This window comes from Convolutriloba macropyga, chromosome 9, assembly GCF_964194025.1.
Source record: "Convolutriloba macropyga chromosome 9, txConMacr16.3, whole genome shotgun sequence".
Classification (NCBI taxonomy): Eukaryota; Metazoa; Xenacoelomorpha; order Acoela; family Convolutidae; genus Convolutriloba; species Convolutriloba macropyga.
In genome coordinates, this window is record NC_134476.1 from 54,128,911 (window position 1) to 54,146,738 (window position 17,828).

The window sequence follows — 17,828 nt, forward strand, 5'->3', positions numbered from 1 at the left end:
GATAACCATACTAGGAAGCAAAAATAAATGAAAAACTAAGTAAAAAAGTTTTTAAAAAAATCTAAGTGTTTAAAATCAATTGAGTTCTGTGCAAACCAAACTTCGAAGCAAAAAATCACCTACTGTCATAAAAATGTTTTGAAATATAAAGGTAGTCAAATGCAATAATTGTGAGAAGTGGTATCACAAAAAACGTCAGTATAAAACTGAAGAGCAATTCGAAAGAATTTGGGATGGTTTTCGAAATTGATCCCAACAAGAAAATTGTCCAACTAATAATTATACCAGGGAAAAAAATTGAAGATGGCTTCATTTGCTCAACTATAGACAAACCAACAATTTTGCTACTACAATGAAATAATTCAGGTGAATAAATGTTGTTCAAAATGCAAAAATTGAAAGAAAAACTCGACTTAGGCTTTCTAATATTGGCATTCCACATTGAAAAACAGAACGGTTTCCTGTAAAAAGTAACGAAAACCAACGAAAGGTGACTTTTTCTAAACTTCAATAACTGCGTATCCCTTGAAATTAAAAAGGTTTTATTCCGGGTTCTATCCGAGAGCTTTTTTGAGCAACACATAACTAGCATTCCCGTTCACAAGATTTTTATGCTAGCTGCCATCATTCGCAAACTTTTAACGAGAAACATATTTGCACATCCCCTGAAGAAAAGTATTCCAGTTTTGTATTTTTTAAAGAGAAAAATACAAATTGGAATATTTTTCTTGAGTGGAAGTGCAAATAGCCAGCCTGACTGACTCTTCTGGTCCGCCAAGTGTATAGAGTTTTTTGTTCAGGAATGTCAAAAGAAATCAAAAAAGGAAACGATTGAATTCTTAATCTGTCAAAGTCAACATTTTACTTTAGTTATAGAGACAGACAGTATAGGGAGCTCTCAAATAGTTTAGAACATGCCTGTGAATCTAGATCTGACTCAAAAGTTTTTGAATTCAGTTTAACAGAATGCTATTTTTCTATATTTTTGGGGGGCTTAAAATAGACTCCGGGAAGGGCAAGAGATAGTGGAATCTACCTGCCGGAGAAATAATGCCTAAAAGCTGATTTTAAATTATTTAGCCAACCTAAAAATGTCACGCTTATCTCAAAAGTTATCTTCCTGAAAAAATATTATGAAAAGGATTTTGTTTACGGTTTTCTAAAATTTGTGTTCCTAATGACGGTGTTTTGTTTTTCGAGTAGGCTGTCAAAACCTTTAAGCGTAGATTACTAATAGTACTGATGAAAATAAATAAAAACAGCACCGTTGACCTGCGGAAAAAGCGGAGCCGATTATGTCAAGAAAAAGGATCTCGACTATCCGTGAAGGATAAATATTTATCCTCATGAATTTTCTTTTGAGCAAACCGAAAGCCTGATTGATGGAAAGTATTATAAAAAGAATGAAACAAGAACTTGAAAAATTATGGCATCGTCAAGTTAAACCTTTTAGAAAAAACCTACATCGCAGTAGAGAATCTGAACCATACTGTGTTTCATTCCGGAGAAAACTTATCAAAGTTACGAACAATGGGCGAAAAACGCAATAGAAATTTACGGGCAAGAATAGGTACACATAGACAAAAAACCAACGTTCCTGTTTTCATCTACTCCAATAACACTTGTCAAAATTTAAACAACGTTTCACTACATTTTTTGAAAAGTGCGGAAGCTAACCTCAAATATTCAAATCTGACAGCGGGTAAGAAAATCTGTAGAACCAGGCAAATGAGCAACTTGCACCACTAGATGTTAGAATTGTTCAAACCATTTTTGACATATCGGTAGCAAACAAATTTGTTTTGCTATCCTTTTAACCCAGTGACAACCAATCTGACATGAAAAGACCAAAAATAAAAGGAGACTTAAAAAAGACTGTGGGAAAAACAAAAGGTAATCTACTCCAGGTTTCATCTACTCCAAAAATTCTTGCCACCATTTGAACAATGGTTTAGTTCACCTTTTGAAAAGGTGCCCGGAGTCCAATATCGCGGCAGGGAAATAAGAGCTTCAGACAATTCAGCAAACCGTTTCACTAGATATGGAAATTTTTACATTTATTTTGAAATCTCTGAAGCAATCGGATTTGTGCTCTAATGCCTATACTCCAGTGACAACCCTTTCGATATTAAAAAGTCAACATTCAGTCTCCATCTCACATTAACAGTCAAAAACGTGTGTTTTGAAGCTAATGCTGCTTGATTTTGTTATAGGGAAGCGTCAGTTTTGTTATAGGGAAATCTGTAGAACCAGGCAAATGAGCAACTTGCACCACTAGATGTTAGAATTGTTCAAACCATTTTTGACATATCGGTAGCAAACAAATTTGTTTTGCTATGCTTTTAACCCAGTGACAACCAATCTGACATGAAAAGACCAAAAATAAAAGGAGACTTAAAAAAGACTGTGGGAAAAACAAAAGGTAATAGATTGCGATCAAATTTTTCGTAGAATTTGTTTGTAAAACATATCGCAATGTTAAGAAAAACTGGGAATCTGTTCTCAAAAAATTAATTCCTACAAAATATGAATATAGGGATTTAGTTCCCAACTCTATTTTTTTGTGTTCCAAATAGCGGTGTTCCAAATAGCTTTTTGGGGTCGGCTCTGGGTTTCAAACTGAGACCAGGGTTTGATTTAACTCCCGGCTGTAATCGCCGTCTGATGTTCTTCCACTTTACTAAAGCTCTGTGAAGAGGAGAGGCAGCAACAATAACAACCAGTCATAGAAATCGGAGGCTCACCACGGCTGCCTCACACATTTTTTTTATCTGAAGAAAACTATTTAATCAACAATTTTATCTTGCTTACTAGCTTGCAGGTTCAAACTATTGCTTTTCCGGCCATCTACTACGCTATGAAAAAAGCTTGATGCATCAAAGGGTAACCTAAAAATAAGAATTTCAAATAATTTATGCATTCTCTTTCAAAAATTACTTCACACATTATCATTCTGAAAAACTACAAATCCCAGTTTTAAATCCTTTAAAGATGATTGGACACTAAGTTCTATTGTTTGTGTTTCCCTAAAACCACATTTTAGCTCAACCTGTTGTTCTGAGTTGCTTCTGATTCGTCACAATTCCAGTTGCTGTCTCTTGTCAAACAAACATACTGATAAGAAATTTTCTGTCTTTTTTCTGTAGTGGAAGAAGATTGATAACACTGATTTCATCTTTAGAGGCGCTCGTCATAGCATTACCAATTTTTACCCTTCTGAAAATTTATAGTCAACAATACCAGCAAGTAAACATCTGTTGTTTTGTCGGACAGACTGCTCTGTTCTAAGGTTCAGGCTCTTTGTTTTTGTCATTTGACTTTTCTGGGGCATTGTCATCTCTTGAACAGAAACTAGAGAGAATTGTTCCTGAGAAACTAGTTTTGAGATTTTCGTGGGTAGCTCGATATCAGTAAAAGCAATAATTCCCTTGCCATCACGTTCATTCGATATTTTGCCAGCCGCCATCATTCGTGAATTTTTTAATTTTCCAACAATTACAATTTCAAAGTGGCATAGTTTCGCTTGAGGGGAATTGCAGTCGGCCAGCTTGACTGAAGGTTACCGTCCAGCGCAAGTGGATAGCTTTTTTTCAGAAAAAAACGAAAGAAAGATTAAATTTCTAATCTGTCGAAGTCAAAAATTTTCATCAGTTATACAGACAGAAAAAAATTGGAGTCCTCAAATAGGTTAGAAGGGGCGTGGGAGCATAGGTATGACAGACAGTTTTTGCCTTAATTTTACAAAATGTGTTTCTTTGGCTATTTTTTTGATAAAAATTGTAGGGGACTTGCAAATGGTTCCCCTATTGATGGCAATGATTTCAAATCAAAATCTTGAAAAATAAATCAAAATCTTGAAAAATAACAAACTTCTTAATGTTAAACATGCAAGAAAAACTACAACGCCGTAGAGAGTCTGAACGAAAGGGAACTACCAAAAAAATAAGATATCATTACGTAGAAAAATTGTCAAAGGTACGAACAGGGGTTGCAAAAACAGTGCATTTTGTAGGCCTGCAAACGTATGTATGGAAAACAATAAAAACGAAAAAAAAACCCTTGCCACAATTTAAACAATGTTTCACTCTACTCTTTGAAAAGATTTTGAGCTAACATCAAATCTTCGAGTCTAATAGCGTAAAAACGATATTTTGAAACAAAAAAGTACTGGCTGTCAAAAACATTGTTTTAAAACATCAAGGCCAATAAGTTTGATAAATGTGGGAAATGGTATCACTTAAACGTCAAAATATAACTGATTAGCAATATGAAAATAGTTGGGATGTCTTTAAAAAATCTTTTAATATGAAAACTGCCCATCTGATAACCATACTAGGAAAGAAAAATAAATTGAAAAACTAAGTAAAAAAGTTTTTAAAAAAATCTAAGTGTTTAAAATCAATTGAGTTCTGTGCAAACCAAACTTCGAAGCAAAAAATCACCGACTGTCATAAAAAAGTTTTGAAATATAAAGGTAGTCAAATGCAATAATTGTGAGAAGTGGTATCACAAAAAACGTCAGTATAAAACTGAAGAGCAATTCGAAAGAATTTGGCATGGTTTTCGAAATTGATCCCAACAAGAAAATTGTCCAACTAATAATTATACCAGGGAAAAAAATTGAAGATGGCTTCATTTGCTCAACTATAGACAAACCAACAATTTTGCTACTACAATGAAATAATTCAGGTGAATAAATGTTGTTCAAAATGCAAAAATTGAAAGAAAAACTCGACTTAGGCTTTCTAATATTGGCATTCCACATTGAAAAACAGAACGGTTTCCTGTAAAAAGTAACGAAAACCAACGAAAGGTGACTTTTTCTAAACTTCAATAACTGCGTATCCCTTGAAATTAAAAAGGTTTTATTCCGGGTTCTATCCGAGAGCTTTTTTGAGCAACACATAACTAGCATTCCCGTTCACGAGATTTTTATGCTAGCTACCATCATTCGCAAACTTTTAACGAGAAACATATTTGCACATCCCCTGAATAAAAGTATTCCAGTTTTGTATTTTTTAAAGAGAAAAATACAAATTGGAATATTTTTCTTGAGTGGAAGTGCAAATAGCCAGCCTGACTGACTCTTCTGGTCCGCCAAGTGTATAGAGTTTTTTGTTCAGGAATGTCAAAAGAAATCAAAAAAGGAAACGATTGAATTCTTAATCTGTCAAAGTCAACATTTTACTTTAGTTATAGAGACAGACAGTATAGGGAGCTCTCAAATAGTTTAGAACATGCCTGTGAATCTAGATCTGACTCAAAAGTTTTTGAATTCAGTTTAACAGAATGCTATTTTTCTATATTTTTGGGGGGCTTAAAATAGACTCCGGGAAGGGCAAGAGATAGTGGAATCTACCTGCCGGAGAAATAATGCCTAAAAGCTGATTTTAAATTATTTAGCCAACCTAAAAATGTCACGCTTATCTCAAAAGTTATCTTCCTGAAAAAATATTATGAAAAGGATTTTGTTTACGGTTTTCTAAAATTTGTGTTCCTAATGACGGTGTTTTGTTTTTCGAGTAGGCTGTCAAAACCTTTAAGCGTAGATTACTAATAGTACTGATGAATATAAATAAAAACAGCACCGTTGACCTGCGGAAAAAGCGGAGCCGATTATGTCAAAAAAAAGGATCTCGACTATCCGTGAAGGATAAGTATTTATCCTCATGAATTTTCTTTTGAGCAAACCGAAAGCCTGATTGATGGAAAGTATTATAAAAAGAATGAAACAAGAACTTGAAAAATTATGGCATCGTCAAGTTAAACCTTTTAGAAAAAAACTACATCGCAGTAGAGAATCTGAACCATACTGTGTTTCATTCCGGAGAAAACTTATCAAAGTTACGAACAATGGGCGAAAAACGCAATAGAAATTTACGGGCAAGAATAGGTACACATAGACAAAAAACCAACGTTCCTGTTTTCATCTACTCCAATAACACTTGTCAAAATTTAAACAACGTTTCACTACATTTTTTGAAAAGTGCGGAAGCTAACCTCAAATATTCAAATCTGACAGCGGGTAAGAAAATCTGTAGAACCAGGCAAATGAGCAACTTGCACCACTAGATGTTAGAATTGTTCAAACCATTTTTGACATATCGGTAGCAAACAAATTTGTTTTGCTATCCTTTTAACCCAGTGACAACCAATCTGACATGAAAAGACCAAAAATAAAAGGAGACTTAAAAAAGACTGTGGGAAAAACAAAAGGTAATCTACTCCAGGTTTCATCTACTCCAAAAATTCTTGCCACCATTTGAACAATGGTTTAGTTCACCTTTTGAAAAGGTGCCCGGAGTCCAATATCGCGGCAGGGAAATAAGAGCTTCAGACAATTCAGCAAACCGTTTCACTAGATATGGAAATTTTTACATTTATTTTGAAATCTCTGAAGCAATCGGATTTGTGCTCTAATGCCTATACTCCAGTGACAACCCTTTCGATATTAAAAAGTCAACATTCAGTCTCCATCTCACATTAACAGTCAAAAACGTGTGTTTTGAAGCTAATGCTGCTTGATTTTGTTATAGGGAAGCGTCAGTTTTGTTATAGGGAAATCTGTAGAACCAGGCAAATGAGCAACTTGCACCACTAGATGTTAGAATTGTTCAAACCATTTTTGACATATCGGTAGCAAACAAATTTGTTTTGCTATGCTTTTAACCCAGTGACAACCAATCTGACATGAAAAGACCAAAAATAAAAGGAGACTTAAAAAAGACTGTGGGAAAAACAAAAGGTAATAGATTGGGATCAAATTTTTCGTAGAATTTGTTTGTAAAACATATCGCAATGTTAAGAAAAACTGGGAATCTGTTCTCAAAAAATTAATTCCTACAAAATATGAATATAGGGATTTAGTTCCCAACTCTCTTTTTTTGTGTTCCAAATAGCGGTGTTCCAAATAGCTTTTTGGGGTCGGCTCTGGGTTTCAAACTGAGACCAGGGTTTGATTTAACTCCCGGCTGTAATCGCCGTCTGATGTTCTTCCACTTTACTAAAGCTCTGTGAAGAGGAGAGGCAGCAACAATAACAACCAGTCATAGAAATCGGAGGCTCACCACGGCTGCCTCACACATTTTTTTTATCTGAAGAAAACTATTTAATCAACAATTTTATCTTGCTTACTAGCTTGCAGGTTCAAACTATTGCTTTTCCGGCCATCTACTACGCTATGAAAAAAGCTTGATGCATCAAAGGGTAACCTAAAAATAAGAATTTCAAATAATTTACGCATTCTCTTTCAAAAACTACTTCACACATTATCATTCTGAAAAACTACAAATCCCAGTTTTAAATCCTTTCAAGATGATTGGACACTAAGTTCTATTGTTTGTGTTTCCCTAAAACCACATTTTAGCTCAACCTGTTGTTCTGAGTTGCTTCTGATTCGTCACAATTCCAGTTGCTGTCTCTTGTCAAACAAACATACTGATAAGAAATTTTCTGTCTTTTTTCTGTAATGGAAGAAGATTGATAACACTGATTTCATCTTTAGAGGCGCTCGTCATAGCATTACCAATTTTTACCCTTGTGAAAATTTATAGTCAACAATACCAGCAAGTAAACATCTGTTGTTTTGTCGGACAGACTGCTCTGTTCTAAGGTTCAGGCTCTTTGTTTTTGTCATTTGACTTTTCCGGGGCATTGTCATCTCTTGAACAGAAACTAGAGAGAATTTTTCCTGAGAAACTAGTTTTGAGATTTTCGTGGGTAGCTCGATATCAGTAAAAGCAATAATTCCCTTGCCATCACGTTCATTCGATATTTTGCCAGCCGCCATCATTCGTGAATTTTTTAATTTTCCAACAATTACAATTTCAAAGTGGCATAGTTTCGCTTGAGGGGAATTGCAGTCGGCCAGCTTGACTGAAGGTTACCGTCCAGCGCAAGTGGATAGCTTTTTTTCAGAAAAAAACGAAAGAAAGATTAAATTTCTAATCTGTCGAAGTCAAAAATTTTCATCAGTTATACAGACAGAAAAAAATTGGAGTCCTCAAATAGGTTAGAAGGGGCGTGGGAGCATAGGTATGACAGACAGTTTTTGCCTTAATTTTACAAAATGTGTTTCTTTGGCTATTTTTTTGATAAAAATTGTAGGGGACTTGCAAATGGTTCCCCTATTGATGGCAATGATTTCAAATCAAAATCTTGAAAAATATATCAAAATCTTGAAAAATAACAAACTTCTTAATGTTAAACATGTAAGAAAAACTACAACGCCGTAGAGAGTCTGAACGAAAGGGAACTACCAAAAAAATAAGATATCATTACGTAGAAAAATTGTCAAAGGTACGAACAGGGGTTGCAAAAACAGTGCATTTTGTAGGCCTGCAAACGTATGTATGGAAAACAAATGTTTCACTCTACTCTTTGAAAAGATTTTGAGCTAACATCAAATCTTCGAGTCTAATTGTGAGAAGTGGTATCACAAAAAACGTCAGTATAAAACTGAAGAGCAATTCGAAAGAATTTGGGATGGTTTTCGAAATTGATCCCAACAAGAAAATTGTCCAACTAATAATTATACCAGGGAAAAAAATTGAAGATGGCTTCATTTGCTCAACTATAGACAAACCAACAATTTTGCTACTACAATGAAATAATTCAGGTGAATAAATGTTGTTCAAAATGCAAAAATTGAAAGAAAAACTCGACTTAGGCTTTCTAATATTGGCATTCCACATTGAAAAACAGAACGGTTTCCTGTAAAAAGTAACGAAAACCAACGAAAGGGGACTTTTTCTAAACTTCGATAACTGCGTATCCCTTGAAATTAAAAAGGTTTTATTCCGGGTTCTATCCGAGAGCTTTTTTGAGCAACACATAACTAGCATTCCCGTTCACGAGATTTTTATGCTAGCTGCCATCATTCGCAAACTTTTAACGAGAAACATATTTGCACATCCCCTGAAGAAAAGTATTCCAGTTTTGTATTTTTTAAAGAGAAAAATACAAATTGGAATCTTGTTCTTGAGTGGAAGTGCAAATAGCCAGCCTGACTGACTCTTCTGGTCCGCCAAGTGTATAGAGTTTTTTGTTCAGGAATGTCAAAAGAAATCAAAAAAGGAAACGATTGAATTCTTAATCTGTCAAAGTCAACATTTTACTTTAGTTATAGAGACAGACAGTATAGGGAGCTCTCAAATAGTTTAGAACATGCCTGTGAATCTAGATCTGACTCAAAAGTTTTTGAATTCAGTTTAACAGAATGCTATTTTTCTATATTATTGGGGGGCTTAAAATAGACTCCGGGAAGGGCAAGAGATAGTGGAATCTACCTGCCGGAGAAATAATGCCTAAAAGCTGATTTTAAATTATTTAGCCAACCTAAAAATATCACGCTTATCTCGAAAGGTATCTTCCTGAAAAAATATTATGAAAAGGATTTTGTTTACGGTTTTCTAAAATTTGTGTTCCTAATGACGGTGTTTTGTTTTTCGAGTAGGCTGTCAAAACCTTTAAGCGTACATTACTAATAGTACTGATGAATATAAATAAAAACAGCACCGTTGACCTGCGGAAAAAGCGGAGCCGATTATGTCAAAAAAAAGGATCTCGACTATCCGTGAAGGATAAATATTTATCCTCATGAATTTTCTTTTGAGCAAACCGAAAGCCTGATTGATGGAAAGTATTATAAAAAGAATGAAACAAGAACTTGAAAAATTATGGCATCGTCAAGTTAAACCTTTTAGAAAAAAACTACATCGCAGTAGAGAATCTGAACCATACTGTGTTTCATTCCGGAGAAAACTTATCAAAGTTACGAACAATGGGCGAAAAACGCAATAGAAATTTACGGGCAAGAATAGGTACACATAGACAAAAAACCAACGTTCCTGTTTTCATCTACTCTAATAACACTTGTCAAAATTTAAACAACGTTTCACTACATTTTTTGAAAAGTGCGGAAGCTAACCTCAAATATTCAAATCTGACAGCGGGTAAGAAAATCTGTAGAACCAGGCAAATGAGCAACTTGCACCACTAGATGTTAGAATTGTTCAAACCATTTTTGACATATCGGTAGCAAACAAATTTGTTTTGCTATCCTTTTAACCCAGTGACAACCAATCTGACATGAAAAGACCAAAAATAAAAGGAGACTTAAAAAAGACTGTGGGAAAAACAAAAGGTAATCTACTCCAGGTTTCATCTACTCCAAAAATTCTTGCCACCATTTGAACAATGGTTTAGTTCACCTTTTGAAAAGGTGCCCGGAGTCCAATATCGCGGCAGGGAAATAAGAGCTTCAGACAATTCAGCAAACCGTTTCACTAGATATGGAAATTTTTACAATTTATTTTGAAATCTCTGAAGCAATCGGATTAGTGCTCTAATGCCTATACTCCAGTGACAACCCTTTCGATATTAAAAAGTCAACATTCAGTCTCCATCTCACATTTACAGTCAAAAACGTGTGTTTTGAAGCTAATGCTGCTTGATTTTGTTATAGGGAAGCGTCAGTTTTGTTATAGGGAAATCTGTAGAACCAGGCAAATGAGCAACTTGCACCACTAGATGTTAGAATTGTTCAAACCATTTTTGACATATCGGTAGCAAACAAATTTGTTTTGCTATGCTTTTAACCCAGTGACAACCAATCTGACATGAAAAGACCAAAAATAAAAGGAGACTCAAAAAAGACTGTGGGAAAAACAAAAGGTAATAGATTGGGATCAAATTTTTCGTAGAATTTGTTTGTAAAACATATCGCAATGTTAAGAAAAACTGGGAATCTGTTCTCAAAAAATTAATTCCTACAAAATATGAATATAGGGATTTAGTTCCCAACTCCCTTTTTTTGTGTTCCAAATAGCGGTGTTATTTGTGCCGTTCTTTTCGAGCGCCCGTTGAAGTCACCCAGTACATATTTTTTCTCAAATTTTTACTTTTCTTAAGAATTTTAACAGTTTTGGATGAGCTCAGCAACTTTCAAATTAGAAAAAACTCTTGAGTGCAATAACTATTTTTGTTAAATCCATTTCCAATAATCTGGTATTTGCTTAGAACATTTGGGAAGAAACTAAGCGCATGGATTACAAATTAATACCAAATTATAACTTCAAAAATTCCTGACTCGAAAAGTTGAAGTCACCGTTGAAGTCACCCAGTACATATTTTTTCTCAAATTTTTACTTTTTTTAAAGAATTTTAACAGTTTTGGATGAGCTCAGCAACTTTCAAATTAGAAAAGACTCTTGTGTGCACCAGCCATTTTTGTTAAACCCATTTCCAATAACCTGGTATTTGTATACAACGTTTGGGAAGAAACTAAGCGCATGGATTACAAATTAATACCAAATTATAACTTCAAAATTTCCTGACTCGAAAAGGGTAGGCATTATGATTCAAGTTACAGCTAACAGCACAAATTGAAAAAATTTGAATTTTATGATTGATCAGTCTCTGTCTGTGACCATATGAAAACAAGGTTTTGAATTCCCTCTAATTGTAGTATATGAGAATACAAAAGAGTATAGGGAGCCCTCAAATAGGTTGGATCGTGCCTGCAAACTTAGGTCAGAAGGATAGTTTTTCCGTCTCTGTTTACAGAATGCTTTCTCAATATTTTTTCAGCAGCATTTGTAAGGGACTTAAAATAAATTTGGGCAGCGCAAAAATTATTAGATTCTCTCTGCCCAAGGAATAGTGAGGAAAAAATGATTTTAAAAACTTTAGCAAACATAGGAAGATCTGAGAATCCTATCTCAAGAGCTAACTTCATATTGGCATGTGAATTAAAGGATTTAGTTCCCAACTTTACAAATTTTGTGTTCCAAATAACGGTGTTTTGTTTCCTCCGAATAGGTTGTCAAATTCTCCAAGCGCAAATTACTAACAAGCTTGTTGAGTAAAAAAAGCAGCGCCGATGACCAGCGGAAAAAACGAAGACCATAATGTCAGAAAACAGGAGCTCCGTTGTCCGTATTGGATAAATATTTAGCCTCATGAATCAAAAACTTGAAGAATTGTCACGCCGTCAATTCAAATTATTAAAAAAATTCTACAACGCTGAAAAGAATTTTAGCGAAACAGAAACACCAACAATAGGTTTTAATTAGGGAGAAACTTATTAAAGTTAAGGAAGAAGGTCGCAAAAACAGTGCAACAACAGTGCAGTGTTTTGTGCCAGCAAAAGCTTGCATATAGAAAACAACCAACTCTCCAGGTTTCATCTACTCCAAAAATTCTTGCCACCATTTGAACAATGGTTTAGTCCACCTTTTGAAAAGGTGCCCGGAGTCCAATATCGCGGCAGGGAAATAAGAGCTTCAGACAATTCAGCAAACCGTTTCACTAGATATGGAAATTTGTATATTTATTTTGAAATCTCTGAAGCAATCGGATTTGTGCTCTAATGCCTATACTCCAGTGACAACCCTTTCGATATTAAAAAGTCAACATTCAGTCTCCATCTCACATTAACAGTCAAAAACGTGTGTTTTGAAGCTAATGCTGCTTGATTTTGTTATAGGGAAGCGTCAGCAATGAATGTTTCACTGGCAGTTGGTTGAGCCAAAACATTCATGAAATGATTTGTAAAAAAGTATAAGAGCTAAAAATGATATGAGTTCCGAAAAAACAAAAACTCAAATCAAAAAGCACCTTCTATCATAAGTGTCTTTGGAGTTTTGAGGTTTTAAATGCCATAAACTTGAGAAATGGTATCACATAAAACATCAAAACAAAATTGAAGTGCAAAACAAGAAGAGGATATTTTTTGAAAAGGATTTTAATATGAAGTTTTCCCATCTGATAACCAAACCAGAAAACAAGAACTATTTAAGAGGTTTGTTAATAACCTTATTTGCATATTTATAGAACAATTGCATGAATAAACGATGTTCAAATTGGAAAAATCATGAAAAAATGCTCATAAGCCTTTATGAAATTGGCCTTCTACTTTGATTAAGAGAAAATTGTTTCATAGTTGGTAACCATAACTAACGGAAAGAAACTTTTCAAAACTTTCCTAACTTAGCATCGACGGAACTTAAAAAAGTATTAGTGAGTTTACAATCCGAAGGCTTTTTTAAATCAAATCACAACCGGCAATTTTTCGAAATTTTCGGAATTACCCTAAAAAACAAAGACATGCTCAAAATAAAAAAAATCCGGAAAAGGGAATGTTTTTGAAGAAATTGCTAAAAGCTGTAAATATGAGTTGTAAATAGGCCAAATATTGTTTTAATGAAAAATTTCGATCTAATTTATTTTAAATAGTTTCCAGAATTGTTTAAATTGTGGTCTCAGACAATGTAAATACATTTTCATTTCATCCTGTGAAAGATTGTGAAGCAGTTTCAACCTGACAATTAACGCAAATTTCGAAAACGTTTGTTTTAGATATCAGAAATAATTTTAATTTGACAAATTGGTTTCAACTACATAACCATCAATTTTTTCAAATAGTTCTAAAAGTTAACAAACACATATGGCTGGAAAATAAGTGTACGGGAAAATGGTCGCCAGGACTTGTAAGTCAGACATTTGCTAATTTTTTAGATGATTCTAAAAACACCGCAAAAGCAACAGCCGACTGGGAGTCAAAATATAAGATAAACCAATAGAAAAAGTCCACACTTTTCCTAGAAAGTTAATGCAAATTAGGCATTAGATCAAAAGAAATGCTACAAAACATAAATCAATGTGGTGATCTACAAAACAATGAAACTCAAAATCTGCTAAATATCCTTATAGGATAGTTCTCAGCATCTAAAATCCCACTAGTATGAAATAACTTGAAGTGGATGCTATACCAATTATGTGGGACAGACTTGCAGCCACATAACTACGCGGATGGCATAGCATCAAAAAATAGACCAGTCTGTAGGTCAGTACGTAAAAGAAGTTTGTGACTAATCACGCTCATTTATTTTGCGTATATTGTTCAGTGCCTTGTGCCACAAAAGATCATAACTCTCGGAGGAATACATGTACAACCAAATCCATTGCTGAACAAGCGCGATGAGTACCGAAACTAGAAACTGACATTCAATTATTGAATGCTTAAATTGAATTTTATACTTCAGCGAGTAAAACATTGAAAAATTCTAAACTGATAGCACAATTATACAAACACTTACATTTCGACTTTCACTTAATGAAGTGTAATTAAACAATTACACTTCGACTTTCACTTCGTCCTCCAGCTGGATGAACACGACTACAATGCTGCTGCGTCGCAAACTGTCGTGCTTTACAACGTGAAAGAACGAAATCTTGACAATGCAACAGAACATCAAAAATCTGAAATTTTGAACTCCATACAAATTTCTCCTAATATTGTGGTCAACTATTCCCGACTTGTTAAAAAGGGACCCGATCCCGCAGCTAAACCGCGGCCGGTTGAAATTAAATTGAACTCTGTTTACGACAAACGACTCTTGATGACAAACGCCTATATGTTGAAAGACATTGGCGTGTTCGTGAAACCAAAGTTGAATTGGCGTGACCGATATAAGGAGAAAGCACTTCCTGGACTTAGATATAACCTAATCAACAAAGGCTTGGCACGAAACCTCATGCGTATCCGTAACTTGCAACTCTTCTATGATGGGAAATTACTTAACGACCAACTTTCTGCCGATGAATTACTTAGTTCTCTTATTAGCCATATATCTTCCAAAGCTGATTGACTAATCAACTACAACATGCTCCTGTTTAATATTCGTGGAATGAATACCCAAGACAAACTTGTAGATTTAGTCTACTTGTTGGATTTCTATCAAATTGATATTGCACTAATTACTGAAACATGGTTATCTCCACTATTGAATGACTATTTTTGCTCCCTGTTTGGTGGTTTTAGAGTTTTATCTAGAAAAGATCTTAAAAATGCACCCCCTGGAGGTATCATTGCCATCTGTCGAAAAAACTGTGAACTAGCTTTTCTCGACCTTCATATTGGTTTAGATTATGATTTTGCGACTGCTTTTCTAATAAGAATAAATTCAACCAGGATTGCTATTTTCATTCCTTGTTATCTACCCCCAGTATCCAGCCCGTACAATGTTCCGTTCGATTCTTTCAAAGAATTCTGTGATAAGACTATAAATCAAGCTACCCATATGTACACTCCTGATGTGTTTACACTTACCTTATCTATTATGGGTGATTTTAATTTTCCTAACACTGACTGGTCTACAATGTATAGTTCAACTTATCGTGAAATGGCTTTTGTTGATTACTTTGGTTCACTGGGCCTCAGTGCTCATATTACGTCTGGAAAAACACATTTTCATGGAAATATACTTGACAACATTGTTTCAAATGATGACAATATTCATGGGTTATCGATTAAGGACAGAACAGCTCTGAGTGATCATCTACCTATCCTTTTGAATTACTGCAATGCCTTGCACAAATCATGCGACGTGGAATCTTTCCAGTATTTTTTCTGAAATTATCAGCATCATATCAACTTCGAAACAACTTGGAGATCCTTCAATTTTAATAATTACCCTTGACCCTTGTGGAGAGAATGTTGATGGTTTTTATTTTTTTTGGCATGGAGTATTGACCCCTGTTTTCCTAGGAAGCGTAAGATACGGATGGTCTCACTTTTTTATTATAGCTCACATACGATACATTGTTTGAACAAATTAAATACTGCAAAACGAAAGTGTTCGAAAAATCCCTCGCGTATGAAACTGCAGCAGCTTAAGTCTCTGGAGGAAGATTACACTCAATCAATAGAACTCGATGAAGTTGTTTTCGTCAATGGATCATTAGCTTCAACTACAAACCAATGTTTCGCTCTTTTGAATAGTTTGAAGGATTCCCCAATTCCTAATCACATGTTTTTCAATAGTAAAGCAATTGACGAAAATGAAGTACCCGAATTTTTCAATAATTTCTTTGCATCAAATTTCAATGACAAAAGACCACAGTTTTTGGTGATAACATAAAGTTAGAACACGTTCTCTCATCTTTTTCTGTTGAATCGATTATAAAAGATATCGTCAAAATCAAGGAATCTTCCGCATTGACTCACGACGGTTTCCCAACAAAACTTCTGAAGAGTTCACCTTATCTGTTTGGTTCACTGTTGTATCCTTTGTTCTGTTCAGTTATTTTATGCCGTACGTTTCCGTCAATATGGAAGGTTGCTCGTATCACTCCTCTCTTCAGAGGTGGTTCTCGCAACAATATCAAATTTTATTGACCAATCAGCCTACTTCCAAAAGTATACCTGCTATTTGAAAGAATCATATTCAATTATCCTTATTCTTGCTTGAGTGAGGAGCTTCACCCACAGCAATTTGGCTTCCGGTCGCACAAAGGAGCAGTCCTGTAACTTTTGGATTACCTCGAAAAAGTTTTTAGCTGTAAATCTCAATACAAGTTTGCCATTTATTTTGACTATGAGAAGGCCTTTGATAAGGTCCCACACACTATCTTGGTTGAAAAACTTCGCCGTTTTAAATCTTGATGGTAATTTTTGCACACTTTTGGAGTCGTACCTTTGCATCAGGTATCAATTTACATAAGTCAATAAGTCGAAGTCGAAACTTCTTCCATGTCTTAGCGGTGTCCCGCAGAGCTCCGTACTGGGTCCCTTTTTATTTTTGGTTTTCGTGAACAATTTAACAAGCATTTTCCTTGATTCCATGGTTTGGTTGTTCGCAGATGACACTAAAAAGCTTTTCACCAACCTGAATTTCCATGACGATTTCTGGCGCCTTTATTCTTGGAATATCTGCAATGGAAAGGTTGCAAATATATGTAAGACTAAATGTTTGCACTTTAATGGCTCAGTTAAGATTTCTACGACACAACATGAAGTACTGGAAAACGTCTCTTCACACAAGGATCTGGGTGTATACATCAGTAATGATCTGAAATGGGGTTTTCACGTTACTTCTAAACGCTGTAAAGCTCGACAATGTTTCTTCAGTCTGAAAGCGAAAATACCTTTCAATACTCCGTCTCATGTCAAGCTCCACCTTTACCGGAGCCTTGTCCTCTCCGTACTTTTATATGGGTTTCCTGCGTGGCATCACAATGTATCCATGCTTGAAAAATTAGAGAATTTCCAGCGTTCCTGCTTATTTTGGATATTTGTACGAAAATCATCTTACCTGAAGCAACTTAAAGACAACAATTTTCTGCCACTCTGCTATCAACTCGAATATATTACTTTCTCTTTTCTATCGCAACTGATGTTAGATAAGTACAACTATGATCACTCACAGTATGTAGTATTTCAGGAGCCTTCTCGGTGTTTGTGCGGATCATCCACAAATGTCCTGCAATTAAAGAACCACCATAAGCACGCTAGCATCTCATTCTTCGGTCGTTCAGTTTTAATTGCCAACTATTTGTTCAGAAACAAAATATTCGATGGCTTTGACAGCTACAACAAGAAAGCTCTGAAGAGCTACCTCATGCGAAAAACATTTGATCCAGAAAGTACATGTAAATTCTTTATTTGCTGTGTCTGTAATTCATGCAAACTTATCAAGGGTATATGCTAAAATAATAATGGTTCTCGAAAGAGAATAAAGTCTCTCTCTCTCTACCGAAATGCTAGAGTCACAGAAAAGTTTTTCTAAAAACAAAATCAAGTATAAAAAATTGAAGACATTGCGAAAATTGAAGTTTCGGAATTTTGTGTTAAACAAAAAAGATAATAATTCAAAAATCTGATTTTGTTATTCTGTTTCATAATTGAATTGAAAAAAGGCTTTTAATTGTAATAGAATGGCGTTAAGTTTTACCTGATGATGCGAGTTAGGGAAATCGTTTTGTAAATGAAAGTTTTATAATTGACATATTTCTTTAACAGCATATTAAATTCCGTTGGTCCTGTG

General features: G+C 34.8%; 1 protein-coding gene across 1 annotated transcript in view; it reads left to right on the forward strand.

The window, feature by feature from the left end:
- Positions 1 to 12,078: 12,078 nt before the first annotated feature.
- Positions 12,079 to 17,828, forward strand: part of LOC142345860 (electron transfer flavoprotein-ubiquinone oxidoreductase, mitochondrial-like) — a 326,221-nt gene continuing 320,471 nt past the window's right edge. Inside the window, exon 1 of the mRNA XM_075398283.1 lies at positions 12,079 to 12,090. The gene's annotated coding sequence lies outside the window, so the exon portion shown is untranslated. The remainder of the gene's footprint in view (positions 12,091 to 17,828) is intronic.